Source organism: Octopus sinensis, linkage group LG4, assembly GCF_006345805.1.
Source record: "Octopus sinensis linkage group LG4, ASM634580v1, whole genome shotgun sequence".
NCBI classification, from domain to species: Eukaryota; Metazoa; Mollusca; class Cephalopoda; order Octopoda; family Octopodidae; genus Octopus; species Octopus sinensis.
In genome coordinates, this window is record NC_043000.1 from 99,591,591 (window position 1) to 99,606,308 (window position 14,718).

A 14,718-nucleotide genomic window follows, 5' to 3' on the forward strand; every position below is an offset into this window, starting at 1 on the left:
CTCTAATCAATATTTTTCAAGGAAATTGTTTTCAATCCCTGGCCAGTAATCTGTTGAAATAGGGACACATGATTCTCATTACAATGACTATATCAGTACAATGAAAGAAAATTGAACCCTGAGCAGCTAAAATTTCTTGTAACAATAAAAAAAAAATGACTTGATTCCTCCATGTACATGTCATCCTTCTAAATGCTCATAACTTTAGTAATAGTAAAATGCTGTCTCAAAATACTCCAAATAGCATACATATGTTATTCAAATATCAACAAAGGTGTAGGTGTGGCTGTGTGGTAAGAAGTTTGCTTATCAACCACAGGATTCCAAGTTCAGTCCCACTGCATGGCACTTTGGGCAAATGTCTTCTACAATAACCTCGGGCTAATCAAAGCTTTGTGAGTGGATTTAGTAGATGGAAACTGAAAGAAGCCTGATGTATACATATGTGCGTGTATGTGTGTGTCTGTGTTTGTTCCTTACCACTGCATGACATTTGGTGTTGGTGTGTTTACATCCCCATAACTTAGCAGTTTGGCAAAAGAGACCAGTAATATATAAGTACTAGGCTTGTACTGGGTTTGATTCATTTGATTTAAATTCTTTAAGACAGTGTCCCAGCATGGCTGCAGTCTAATGATTGAAAAGAACCCCAAAAAAAACCAAAAAAAACCCCTAAAAACAATGAAATGGATGCATGATTTACAAACATCTCTCTCTTTATTTATTTGTTCTTAACTGTAATTTCAGAATGAATTAAGTATAGTATTTCTAAAACAACAATTCAAGATTTTTGTATTTGTTATTTTTGATATTCCATGTTCTATCTGCACTGCTATTGCATTTTATCACTCACTGATTCTGTAAACCAGATGATATTTCTGCAATAACAATCAATAAAATCAGACATTCAGACAATATAGAATAGCTATAACCCCCCCCCCCCCCCACCTCCCCCCAAAACCCCTAAAACATAAAGAAAATTATACGAATTTGTTTTCACTAGTTCAACTGATTCTTGAAACTTGGATACCTTTGCATATACATAGAAGGTAAATAGCACTGTTTGGTTTCTGTTTTGGGAAATTTCTATTTGGGAAGGGCATCCAATCATGGAAACCATGCCAAAGTAGACAGTGGAGCTTGGTGCAGTCCTCTGCCCACCAGCTCTTGGCAAACTGTCCAACCCATGCCAGATTGACCCATTAGTATTTAAACTGGCCATATCTGGTCAATGTTATTCTACATTAAATCATCATCATCGTTTAACATCTGCTTTCCATGCTAGCATGAGTTGGATGATTTGACTGAGGGCTGGCTGCACCAGGCTCCAATCTTGATCTGGCAGAGTTTCTACAGCTGGATACCCTTTCTGACACCAACCACTCTGAGAGTGTAGTGGGTGCTTTTACGTGCCACTGGCATGGGGGCCAGTCAGGCAGTACTGGCAATGACCTCACTCGAATCTTTTTACACATGCCACTGACACAGGTGCCAGTAAGGCGATGCTGTTAACGATCACGCTCGAATGGTGCCTTTTACGTGCCACCAGCATGGGAGCCAGTTGGCCACTCTGGCAACGATCATGCTCGGATGGTGCTCTTAGCACCCTACTAGCACGGGGCTCAAGTGCCATATATCATTGAAATTTTAAGGATATGAGGTCATGCACGGTTAATTTAAAACAATGTGAATCAATAAGTATTATGTTTGATAGAATAACCTGAACATCATCATCATTTAACGTCCGCTTGGGTTGGACGATTTGACTGAGGACTGGCGAACCAGATGGCTGCATCAGACTCCAATCTGATCTGTTTCTAGAGTTTCTACAGTTGGATGCCCTTCCTAATGCCAACCACTTCGAGAGTGTAGTGGGTGCTTTTACGTGCCACTGACACAAGGGCCAGTCAGGTGGTACTGGCAATGGCCACGCGCAAATAGTGCTTTTTATGTGCCACCTGCACAGGAGCCAGTCCAGCGGCACTGGCAACAACCTCGCTTGAATGTTTTTTCATGTGCCACCAGCACAAGTGCCAGTAAGGTGACGCAGGTAACAATCACGCTCGAATATTGTTTTTTATGTGCCATCGGCTTGGAGGCCAACTTATTGCTCTGGCAACAATCACGCTCGTATGGTACTCTTAGTGCTCCACTAGCATGGATGCCAGTCATCGAATTTGATTTCGATTTTGATTTCACTTGCCTCAACAGGTCATCGCAAGCAGAGTTTAGTGTCCAATGAAGGAAAGGCATGCATAAAGGGTTAAATGATGATGATGAAAGTAAAGGGTACTTATTTGTTACTGTGGTAAATCTTGGAAAACAGCAAAGAAAGTGCAACTTTATTTGTTTTTCACGGACATTTTGAAATTCTGGTAGATTTTAGATAGAATAAAAAGACTCTGCATTACAGATTTAACATCTCTCTCCATCGATGTCTGTGATTAAGGATCATCCTAAAATTGAAGAAAAACTGTAAAGGGCAAATTTTAATCTGTAACACGACTGCTTAAGTCTTGCCATGTCTAAAGATAGTGACAAAGTAGTTTTTGTTTGGTTTATAAACCAAAAGATTTATTCCAATTAGCAAGCCACTTTTCAAGAGAAATCTTCAGATACTGCAAAATTTGGAGGTTACTTGAATTTTCAGTTCAGAATCAGAATCAGACAGTTGAATCAATTTTGTGATTGATGCAGGATAACAGCGTGTTATCTGAGGTGGGTAGCTGGTGGGTAGTCAGGGGGAAGGAAAAAGTGCTGACAAAATGATTAAAGAAGTGGAATAAAAAGGAAATTATTTCTCATTTCTTCTTACAAAAAGAAGACATATTTAATATAGATGAAACTGCTGTTTTTTATCAGTTATATCATCATAGTAAAAAGGAAGAAAGAAGTCAAGATAATACCTAACCTCTCGTGTTTGCTGCAACATGACTGAAACTGAGAAATTATGTCTCTTTGTTATTCTAAAGTCAAAAACTCTATGATGTGTGAAAAATGTAAATTATCTTCCAGTTTTAAATATGATACCAACAGAACAAGAGATTTATTTGCCACTTTGTTCGTTAAACTAGACAAGAAAATGGAAGTAAAATGGAGAATCTTGACAGTTGGTAGACATTGTTCTGCATTTAGTAAACAGCTTCATTTAGATAACATTCAGGTTGAGTCTCTTTCATGAAATTGTACTATTACAGTTTTAGAGCTGTTGGATCTAGAAATAATTTTTATTTTGAAAACCCATTACAAAAAGGTAGTGGAAAAAAAGGTAAAAACATTGTTGGAAAATTTATTTTTTATGTGGATAGTGTTGAGGAAATTCTCACAATTAATGTTAAACTAGTGATTGATATTATATATTTCTTTACTACCCACAAGGGGCTAAACACAGAGGGGACAAACAAGGACAGACAAACGGATTAAGTCGATTACATAGACCCCAGTGAACTGGTACTTAATTTATTGACCTCTAAAGGATGAAAGGCAAAGTCGACCTCGATGGAATTTGAGCTCACAACATAAAGGCAGACGAAATACAGCTACGCATTTCACCTGGCGTGCTAACGTTTCTGCCAGCTTGCCGCCTTAGTGATTGATATTATAACAAATAGTATGGTGGACAGTGAAAAAATGAGGCAGTCATAAAATGTTGGTTAAAAACCTAGTTTTTACATATCTTCAGAAACAGTCCTCAGTGATGAAGGAATATATTTTCAAGAAAACGAATGTGATGAAGAAATTCAACTGTGCAGAACTTTGTTTCTGTTTTAAAATATTTTCTACAAGCTGTATATTAGGAGATATTTATTACTGTGGACATCACTTGTTAATATCATATGAAGTAAATGACTGTGATGTAGCTGAAAGAACTAAGAAATCAGAAAAGAATAAAAAAGAAAAGGAATAAACTGAAATTGGTATTTTGACTCGGGGTATAAAAAAAAATGGAAAGACGTTATCAGAAGCGTATTTTAGTTTTGGATACGATGAGATTTTGTTCCACCAGAGTTTGCAGGATGTCCTTGTTGAGCTCTACAGATCTTTCAGGATGGGGCTTGTCTTCTAGGCTGTAGTTTCTGGCTTGGAATTTCTGGAACTATCATTGAGACTGGCTTACACTTATTGCCTGATCCCCATATACTGCATTGATATTCCTTGCACTCTGTTGCATTATTACTTTTATTGAGCTCTTAAAGCGAAATATGCAGAATGTGCTCCTTTGTCACTTCCATAACTTTGAAAAAATAACTGTTAAAATAGAACTGCACTCTTCAAAACTTGCACTAAGAATAAGGACAAGGTAAAATTACCACCTGCTTTTATAGCAAGTTCATACAGGTAGTTTATCCCATTCCTCTCTGACTTTTAGTTCATGCAATTGAAAAAAAAAGACACATTATCAATGGGATATATATATATATATATTGTATATCATCATCATCGTTTAATATCCACTTTCCATGCTAGCATGTGTTGGACAATTTGACTGAGGACTGGCAAACCAGATGGCTACATATATATATATCACACATATATTGGTATTGTATTGTATTGGCATCCTTTCTGTCTCGGGAGACAATGGAGTTGCGCATGAAGTAGTCTTGTGCGGCTTTTATATTTCATGTCCTCACACATATATATTGTACATATAATTGTATATATATATATTCTGTGTATATATATATATATATATATATATATATATATATATTATATATATTATGGTCATGTGGCGAGAATGGATGAAGATAGGTGTGTGAAAAAGTGCCAATCCCTAGCAGTTGAGGGAACCCGTGGAAGAGGTAGACCCAGGAAAACCTGGGATGAGGTGGTGAAGCACGACCTTCAAACTTTAGGTCTCACTGAGGAAATGACCAGCGACCGAGACCTTTGGAAATATGCTGTACGTGAGAAGACCAGGCAGGACAAGTGAGTCCAGCCCACTTATGCATGCCTTTCCTCCCTTGGACACACAAAGACTTGTTGAGGCAAGCAAAGTCGATATCGAACCTCATCCGACGACAGGCACCCATGCTTGCGAAGACCTGTTGGGGCAAGTGAAATCGAAATCGGAATTGGAATCGAAAATGAACCAATCCTATGACTGGCACCTGGCAGATGCCAGGACCCCTGGACTGGTGGTACATAAAAAGCACTATCCGAATCGTGGCCGATGCCAGCGCCGCCTCTACTGGCTTCCGTGCCGGTGGCACGTAAAAAGCACCATCCGAATCGTGGCCGAAGCCAGTGCCACCTTGACTCACTTCCGTGCTGGTGGCACGTAAAATGCACCAATCCGACCGTGGCCATTGCCAGCCTTGCCTGACACCTATGCGGGTGGCACGTAAAAAGCACCCACTACACTCACGGAGTGGTTGGTGTTAGGAAGAGCATCCAGCTGTAGAAACATTGCCAGATAAGACTGGAGCCTGGTGCAGCCTTCTGGCTTCCCAGATCCCCGGTCGAACCCTCCAACCCATGCTAGCATGGAGAACGGACGTTAAACGATGATGATGATGATGATGATGATTATATATATATATATACATACACACACATACAATTTGGTTTATGCATCAGATTGTTTGCACCTGGTTAAGGAAGTTATAAAAGTATTATTGCAAAATTGAATAGGAACAGGCTTTACCTGAATGTGACGTCATTTGGTTTTGTGCCAAGAAGAGGTGCCATTGACACCATATTCCTAGTGTATGGATTTGTGCAGAATTTCATAGCTAATAACAAGCCTCTGTGTCCAGCTTTTGCTGAATTGGAGAATGTCTTTGACAGTATCCTTCACTCTTTCAGCTGATGGTATCTAGGGACGCTAGAGTTACTTGAATATTGTATAAGATGTATACAAACCTTGTACACTCATGCAATGTGCAAGGTGAACAACGTGTTTAGTGAGATATTTAGAATGCAAGTAGGCATCTGTCAAGCATTTATCCTCAGTCCTCTCTTGTTTGTTATAGTTCTCTTAGCTGTAACAGAGGTGTATAAGTCTGGTTGCTTGTGAGATGTCCAGTATACTGATGACACTGTCCTTTAGCAGAATCTGTGGAAGGTTTCGAGAACAAATTCTACACATGGTAACAAAAGCTGTAATTGAAGGGCTTTGAAATAAAATTAAACAAGAAATAATACAGATAGCAATACAGAAAATAAACCCAATCACACTGAATGCAGTGCCCCAACATGGCCTCATCCTCTGGCCAAAACCAGCAAAAGATAAAACATATGACTAACATTATGTGAACTAGGAAAGAAGATAGGAGTCTGCAATGATCAAGGTTTACCCTGTGTGCAGAAAAGACATTGGTAGAAAATCTATTACATATTTTCGGTATAAGGAATGGATTCACAAGAAGTGTAGGGACCACATGCAGGCTAATAGCAAAGGTAGGACAGCCTTCATATGTATGTGTTTAACTACTACTTATATTGTAGCTGAGTCCTTGTAAGGACACAACTTAATAGTCATTAAACTATAATAAAGAAGACAGTTTAGTCCTAGATGCCACACTCAGAGGGGATGATCATGGTTGTAACATCTTTGTTCATAGTTCCCTCCAATGAAATTTGACATTCAGATATAACTAACAATCTCAACAGAATCTTGCGCAAAAATATTAATGAGTGGAAAATATGAAAGAATGATGGAAGCATTTCCTGGCTAATTATGCTGAACCACTCCAAAACATATTAAAGGAGTGCAAAAACACATGAAAGGAGTAACTTGTAGCATTTAATTTCAAAGAAATCTCATACAAAATACTCATTATCTGTCTATGGAAGTTTGGCTGTAAAAATTCTATGTCCTTTCTGATGTAAACAGAAATCTGTAGAATGTAGAACTCAGCATGGTATTTCCTTGACTTAGAACACTATGTTCAAGTCAGTTGCTTTAAAAGTACCATATATTGTGGCCAAAATAAATGAATGTATGTATGTGCATAAGTACATACATACGTACATATTTATGCCTGTATAGTTATATCTGTATGTATATATATATATATATATGTGTGTGTGTGTGTATGTATATTTACGTATATGTGAGTTTGTTTAAATTCTTTTCCCTGTTTCAGTCTTTGACTGCAGCCATGCTGAAGCACCACCTTTAGTTGAATAAATCGACTCCAGGACTTATTCTTTGTAAGCCTAGTACTTATTCTATCAGTCCTTTTTGCTGAAGCATTACGTTATGGGGGGACATAAACACACCAACATCGGTTGTCAAGTTACGGTGGGAGGACAAACACAGGCACACAAACATGCACACACACATATATACATATACATATATATATATATATATATATATATATATATATGTATGTATGTATGACAGGTTTCCTTCAGTTTCCTTCTACCAAATCCACTCACAAGGCTTTGGTCGATCCGAGGCTATAGTAGAAGACACTTGCCCAAGGTGCCACGCAGTGGGACTGAACCCAGAACCATGTTGCTGGGAAGTAAGCTTCTTACTACATAGCCACTCCTGCACCTACATATATATATTTATATACTTGTATGTCTTATATGAACTTACATCTATAATTATGATAATGACATATAATTGGCACTCTGTTGGTTACGATGACAAGGGTTCCAGTTGATCCAATCAACAGAACAGCCTGCTTGTGAAATTAATGTGCAAGTGGCTGAGCACTCCTCAGACACACATACCTTTAATGTAGTTCTTGGGGAGATTCAGCATGACACAGAATGTGACAAGGCCAGCTGTTTGAATTACAGATACAACTCATCTTTGCCAGCTGTGTGGGCTTGAGCAATGTGAAATAAAGTGTCTTGCTCAAGGACACTATCTTTCACTGGGAATTGAACTCATGACTGTACAACTGCGAATCATCTTTTTCATACTCTCTCTACTTCATCTTTCAGTTTACTATATTATCATTACATTCCGTTACTCTGCACTGTCACGCATCCCCTATCCATCCACTCCTCAGTCTTCACCCACTCATTCTTACCCATCATCTACCTTAACTGTTTACCCTAATACCTCACCGCTACTATCCACTTCCATCTGCTCACTCCTTTTTTAAAAATTACTCTCTTTTTGAAAATCACTTAGTCATGTAGCTTTTCTGCCCTGGCCCTTTTCTCTTATACATTATCCTTCTCTGTTCTTCATTTCCCTGTTGCTTCCTTAGTGGGTTTGTAGTCTTGCAAGCTGCATGGCAACCTCACTAGTGCTAGTAACATGAAAATAAAAGCACAAAGATATTGGTATTAGCAAAGGCATCTGGTTGTAGACGCTAAAACCTCATGCAGTCCTCAGGCTCATCAGATCTTGTCAGACTATCCAACTCCTGGAGCATGAAACATGGACATGAATATGCATGTGAGTGTATAATATATATTTTACATTTACATATAAATATTTTATATTTATATATACATAAGGCTATATATATATATATATATATATATATATATATAATATATATATATATATATATACTAGCAGTATCGCCCGGCGTTGCTTGGGTTTGTAAGGGAAATAACTATATAAGCATTTTTAGAGAGTTACTTCCTTTATAGATGCCAATTCGGGCTTTCATAGCCATTTCTGTTTTGGTGTCTTCAATGTTTTGGTGTCGTTGTTCTAAAAGAACGCTGGTCTCCTTGACAACGCTTTACGACGTTGATTTCCTTAAACTCCCTTCCCCACAGCTTCACGAGGGAGGGAAGAAGGGGGAGAAGCAAACACAGGTGCAGGTGTTTGAGCGTGGACGCCAACTCCACCGCCATCGACACACGAAAAATTATGCATTAAAATGGAATAAAAAATGATGTTAAATTATTTTTAAAATCGTAGACTCATCGTAGATGCGCGCTAATAGCCAGACGGGCTCGATATGAATCACGACTATAAGATACCCGCTTTTGGTTAAACTGCACCGCAAAATGTGGGAGGAGTTAGGAATCTAAATCGTAGGAGACAGACACTCACACAACTACAGTTTTATATATATACTAGCAGTATCGCCCGGCGTTGCTTGGGTTTGTAAGGGAAATAACTATATAAGCATTTTTAGAGAGTTACTTCCCTTATAAATTCGGGCTTTCTTAGCCATTTTTGTTTTGGTGTCTTCAAGCCATGAAGTCGTTGTTCTAAAAGAACGCTGGTTTCCTTCATAACGCATTACGATGTTGATTTCTTTACACTCCCTTCCCCACAGCTTCACGAGGGAGGGAAGGGGGAGAAGCAAACAGGTGCAGCTGTGAGCGTGGACGCCAACTCCGCCGCCATCGACACACGATGCATTTTATGCATTAAAATGGAATAAAAAATGATGTTAAATTATTTTTAAAATCGTAGACTCATCGTTGACGCGCGCTAATAGTCAGATGGGCTCGATATGAATCACGACTATAAGATACCCGAATTTGGTTAAATTGCACCGCAAAATGTGGGAGGAGTTAGGAATCTAAATTGAAGGGGACAGACACTCACACAACTAGAGTTTTATATATATATATATATATATATATATATATATATATATAAGGTTTTGTTTATTTATAAAAGAAAACTTCTCTCAAACTAGATACTGATATAAGGACAGCTCAGAATAATGAGACTAAGATATAAAAATTCACAAACAAGTATAACAAATGTTTTTCCATCATCAGCTGCCAAGCAGATATCACAGTGGTTTTGACACTAGGCAGTATCATTCAATCCAGTGGAGTCAACAGTGTTAAAAGCATAAACACTGTCAGTTTATTATGTCCATTATGCCAACATCGGCTTGTTATATTACTAGTATATATGTGTATGTATGCATATATATATATAATATTTGTGTGTGTATGTATATATATGTGTGTGTATGTGTATACACAAGAAGGCTGGAAGGAAATGAAGCTATCATGTTTTGTTGGATGTTCAAGTCCTGAGGTTGATTTGTTTGACTAAAAAACACTTTAAGGTGGAGCTCCAGGAAGGTTGCAGTCAAAAGACAAACAAGTAAAACAATATAAAAAATATACTCTCAGCTTACAGTTTTGGGGTAAATATAGGTGAAATGATACAGAGGACTGGGTTAGGTGATTGTGCAGGAGAGTTGGGGGGGGGGGTCATAAGAATGTGAGGAGAGATGCTTGGAGAAGGGATAGAGGTGACTAGTAAGTGATGGTGAGAGATAGGGGGTGTAATGGTAGATATGTGAGGGCACTGGAAGTGACAGCAGATAAGAGAGATGTCAAGGATTGTGGATAGCAGAAGGAAAAGAGCAGTGGCTGAAGGTACAGGAAGGTAGGTGGTAATTGGTGGAAACAGTGGGCAGAGAAGATAATGATAAATGGAGGTGGTTTTGAGTTGAGAAAGAGGAAGGTAACCAAAAGGGAGGGAATAGTGTGTGCCTATTTTGTTCTCAGGTGATAATGGTAGGCAAATAATGCCATAGACAGAAACTTGATGTGTAATAAGAGATGCTTAATAAGGAAGAGAGAATGGAGATGGGGCAGAGCCCCTGTATATATGTACGTTTGTGTGTGTGTGTGTGTGTGTGTGTGTGTGTGTGTGTGTGTGTACATATATTCTTTTATTCTTTAACATGTTTCAGTCATTTGACTGCAGCCATGCTGGAGCAGCACCTTAGAGGGATTTTTAATTGAAGAAATCAACCCCAGCACTTATTCTCTGTAAGCTTCGTACTTATTCTACCACTCACCGTTGCTGAACTGCTAAGTTACGGGGACATAAACACAGCTATAGCACTTGCCCAAGGTGCTATGCAGTGGACATGAACCTAGAACTGTGGGGTTGGAAAGTAAGCTTCTTACCACAGCCACGCCTGTGCCTGAGCACCCAGTTAATACCTCTTCGTGTGGCCCTTCCCCCACTCAATATCATCTACTGCAGCTCTCTCCACTCTACCCTGAAGCCACTTTATTCTCTTGCTACCCATAACCATCTCACTTGTTAAGCAATTTTTCATCCATTAGTATTGTTCTCCACACCCACATGTTACAGTGGCCATCCCCACTCACTGGACCACCAAATTTGCTCTCTGTGCATTTTGCCTGTTTTTATGCCCCTACTCTGCTCCTGGAAGCTACCCAAATGCATCATCGTTTTCCCTCCCCACTGTCAATGATATCAATACTACCCTAAGTGTACCCCAACACATATCTCTTCTCCCTGCTGTCAATTGTATCATCACTACTGTTAGTATCATTGTAGCTCCCACCTGGACACCTCATCATCCCTGTCTATCTTAATGGGACATAACTCCAATTCATACTCTCCCTCCTAAATGTGACTAGCTCCTCTACAATAAAAACTACTCTGCTCCAACCAATTCCCCCTTACCTTAACTCCCATCTAAAATACAGATGCAGTATCCTCTCTCCTTGGGTTTGTTGACTTTTGAGTTACATAGTGACCAGTACAGTGCTGGTGGCATGAAAAAAGTACCCAGTACACACTGTAAAATAGTTGGTATTAGGAATGGCATCCAGCCATAGGATCCATATCAAAGCTGACACTGGAACATGATGCAGTCTTTTGACACATCAGATTCTTGTCAAATCATCCATGCAAGCATGGGCATTTAATGATAATTATATATAGATATTTATATGTATATATACGAATATATATATGTATATGTGTGTGTGTGTGTACGTGTGTGTTGTGTGTGTATGTGTGTGTATATATATATTTATACATATAAGTAAGTGTGAAACAAGGTGGAATGTGGGGGGAAAATAGTACTCAAATACCGCAGGTAGAGTAATATGCTTTATCATTAAAGCAGCAAAAACTACAAAAATATCACAAAAAGCTACTACTCAAAGTTTCACAATCCTTGATCACAACTGCTGGGGGTACTGGAACGGGAAACTCTGAGTAGCAGTTTTTTGTGATGTTTTTGCAGCTTTAATAATAAAGTATATATATATATATATATATATAAAGTATATATATATATGCATATATCTGTATTTATATATATGAATATATATAAATGTGGATGTATACATGTGTATCATCATCATCATCATCATTTAGCGTCCGTTTTCCATGCTAGCATGGGTTGGACGGTTCAACTGGGGTCTGGGAGCCGAAGGCTGCACCAGGCCAGTCAGATCTGGCAGTGTTCTACAGCTGGATGCCCTTCCTAACGCCAACCACTCCGAGAGTGTAGTGGGTGATTTTATGTGCCACCGACACAGGTGCCAGACGAGGCTGGCGAACGGCCACTCTCGGATGGTGTTTTTATGTGCCACCGACACAGGTGCCAGACGAGGCTGGCAGACGGCCACGCTCGGATGGTGTTTTTATGTGCCACCGACACAGGTGGCCAGATGAGGCTGGCGGACGGCCACGATCGGATGGTGTTTGTTACGTCCCCAAAGCACGGAGGCCAGTCTATGCGGTACTGGCTACCCACGTTCGGATGATTTTCTTGTGTGCCACCGGCACTGGTACCAGAAAGATACAAATTCCATTGATGTTCATCTATTTTGATTTGTTTTGATTTGATTTTCACTTGCCTCAACAGCTCACAAGTGTCACAAGAAGGAAGGTATGCACATGTGGACTGACTACGTCCCAGGTAGGGGCCACGGGTTATGGCCTGACTAGTCTTGGCCGGGTCTTCGGTTGGTGTTTTTATTTGCCACCGACACAGGTGCCAGATGAGGATGGCGAACGGCCACGATCGGATGGTGTTTGTTATGTGCCCCACGTCACAGAGGCAGTCGATGCGGTACTGGCTACGGCCACGTTCGGATGGTTTTTCTTGTTGCCAACGGTACGGTACCACAAAGATACAAATTTTCCATTGATGTTCATCTATTTTGATTTGGTTTGATTTGATTTGATTTGATTTTCACTTGCCTCAACAGGTCTACACAGTGTCACACACTTGCCTCAACAGGTCTTCACAAGTGTCATAAGTAGGTGTCACACCTTGAGCCTCAACAGGTTTTCACAAGTGTCATAAGTAGGAAGGTATGCATAGGTGGACTGACTACGTCGCCGGGTCTTCGATGTGTTTTTATGTGCCACCGCGACACAGATATATATATATATATGATGTGAAATAGAAAGATGAATAATCTTGTAGTAGATTAATCAAAAGTTTAACCGATACCTTAGTAGCAAAAATCACAGCAGTAAACAGCACGGTTGGAGTACAACCATATGGTGTTGCAACCCGTGCGTTGGTGCGGATAATTGAAATTAAAAACATTATTGGTGAATGAAGAAATGAGCTGAACGCAGATTGAACAGAAACGTTTTATTTCATTCTACACGTGTTCGAAAGGCACAAATACCAAAATCCGATTGAATAATGGGGCCATATTGTGTCTTTCTCTTCAGGAAGAAATAGGAAATCCGTTGGAAAACAAAAACTAGAACAAGGCGAGCAAAAACAAATCGAACTATGCTCCTAAGAGCCCATGGCGAAACTGTTTATCAGGGTATGTTGAGAACCGTGCTGAAGAATTTAACGGGTCAGGCACGTTCAATCATGTGGGTGAGGGTGTGTGGTGTTCTTTGTGACCGAGAATAAAGTTCTGACTATTTAAGGAATATTGGATGTTTTATAAGGGGCGAGAAAAAATCTACTTAGAGACGTGTGTGTGTGTATACTGTTCTATATATGTGTGTGTTGGCGTAGGGGTAGAAAACATTTTTTGTGTACGGTGTGTGCGTTGATCGTTCGGCTGCAGTGGCTACTGCCGCGAGAACCGTTGGTGGCAGAAAAAACAAATTATATATTATGTTTTATGTGTGTGTGTGTTCATCTTAGCCTGCTTATCAAGGAAACCCCCCGCTGTGAAAAACAAGCCCCGTTTGTCTAACAGGAGTAATTCCCCTTCCGTGGTTAATCTTAAGATATCTTAAAGGCTATTTCAGAATTTGTTACCAAGGGCTATGGGTGCCGGTATTATTTATAAACGCTATTTAAAAGCCAGATAAGTGTAACGCCGCCAATGGGGGCATCGAAAAGCCGACTGTAAAGCCCGTTTACCATCCAGCCTCTGCAAACAAAATATGGAAGAGTTCGAGACACAAAGGTTGCATGCCTTCTGCCCCTATCAAATGGGAGGCCACACCGACAAAATTGACCATTCCAGCCTGTAGCTTAAGTTCGTATCCTTCAGTCGCCATATTAGCTTACTGAGTCCCGTGGTCTGGCGCTTGTTCATGTCCCGAAAAGTTGCGTAATGGTTGAGACACGCAAAGACAATCTTAGGATAAGGCCCCTACATAAGTGCAGACATCTGAGTCCGTGTAAACCTTGCATTGGTAGACGGCGTTTTTGATCTTGGAGTTCGCCGACGTGAATCGTATTCTGCTAGGATTAGTTTCTGAAATTAGAACTGCGTTCCTGTCACTATATTCGTTCCGAGACCTGCAGCCGCTTACTACTCTATTTTCCACTACGTCACTATTAACTATAGGAATAACCCCTGATTCTCCACTATCTATCAGGGTGCTGTCATTGCTACTGCCCGTGGTGCTGCTATTGCGGGAAATGATGCTGGGATGCTATTGGGGCTCTCTACCCTACTTCCATTGTTACCTCAACCACAAACACCCCTATTTATACTATACCCTAGTGGGGTACTCCCTGGCTGGAGCGGAGATTATGTGTCACTGTACTGGCTCTTCATATCATTATTACTACTATAATTATTCTACTGAGCATTAGACCGGGAGCG

At 39.8% G+C, this 14,718-nt stretch overlaps 1 protein-coding gene across 4 annotated transcripts in view; it reads left to right on the forward strand.

The window, feature by feature from the left end:
* Positions 1–14,718, forward strand: part of LOC115210860 (kelch-like protein 9) — a 360,010-nt gene that overhangs the window by 174,826 nt on the left and 170,466 nt on the right. The gene's annotated exons all lie outside the window — the stretch shown is intronic.